The following is a 282-nucleotide window of genomic DNA, read 5'->3' as shown; positions in this document are numbered from 1 at the left end:
GTCAAATTTCTGAAAATTAAACCTTATAATAAGCACTATTTTCATAATACACACCGACCACGGCTGGCGGAGTGATCTTCGGCGGAAGCACACGACCGAACAACACCAGAGGTTAAGTTACCAACAGTCCTTATGGAAGGTGACTCTCAACGACCATCAAAAAGGTAATTAAAACTTTATTTTACAGCGCAGTTTATTTCTTTAATTACAGTCCTCATGTAATGCGCCTCTCTTTCCAAACAGCAATTCCCTTTGACCTTCGACCTCCAACGCCATTCCATC

This window comes from Hippocampus bargibanti, linkage group LG08, assembly GCF_051943395.1.
Source record: "Hippocampus bargibanti isolate YZ-2025 linkage group LG08, ASM5194339v1, whole genome shotgun sequence".
Classification (NCBI taxonomy): domain Eukaryota; kingdom Metazoa; phylum Chordata; class Actinopteri; order Syngnathiformes; family Syngnathidae; genus Hippocampus; species Hippocampus bargibanti.
Note: the sequence above shows the minus strand (reverse complement) of the source record.